Below are 256 nucleotides of genomic sequence, written 5' to 3' on the forward strand. Positions count from 1 at the left end.
AGAGCTTTAACTCTTTCTTTGATGGTTTTAACCAAATTCGTAAGACTATCAGTCCAAGGTCGTTTATGCTCCTTTTTCAGTCTTTCGTATAACGGAGCTAGGTCTCGGGACAGATTCTTGTAAAAAGGGGAGATGTAGTTTAAACTTCCCAGAAATCGCTGCAATTGAGTTCTATCCGTGATAATATCGGGGAACTTTGATGCGAATTCAATCGATCGCTGAATGGGAGTAATCTTTCCCTGGCAAATGAGATGAC

Source organism: Solanum tuberosum, unplaced genomic scaffold (genome assembly GCF_000226075.1).
Source record: "Solanum tuberosum cultivar DM 1-3 516 R44 unplaced genomic scaffold, SolTub_3.0 scf00068, whole genome shotgun sequence".
In the NCBI taxonomy this organism is placed as follows: domain Eukaryota; kingdom Viridiplantae; phylum Streptophyta; class Magnoliopsida; order Solanales; family Solanaceae; genus Solanum; species Solanum tuberosum.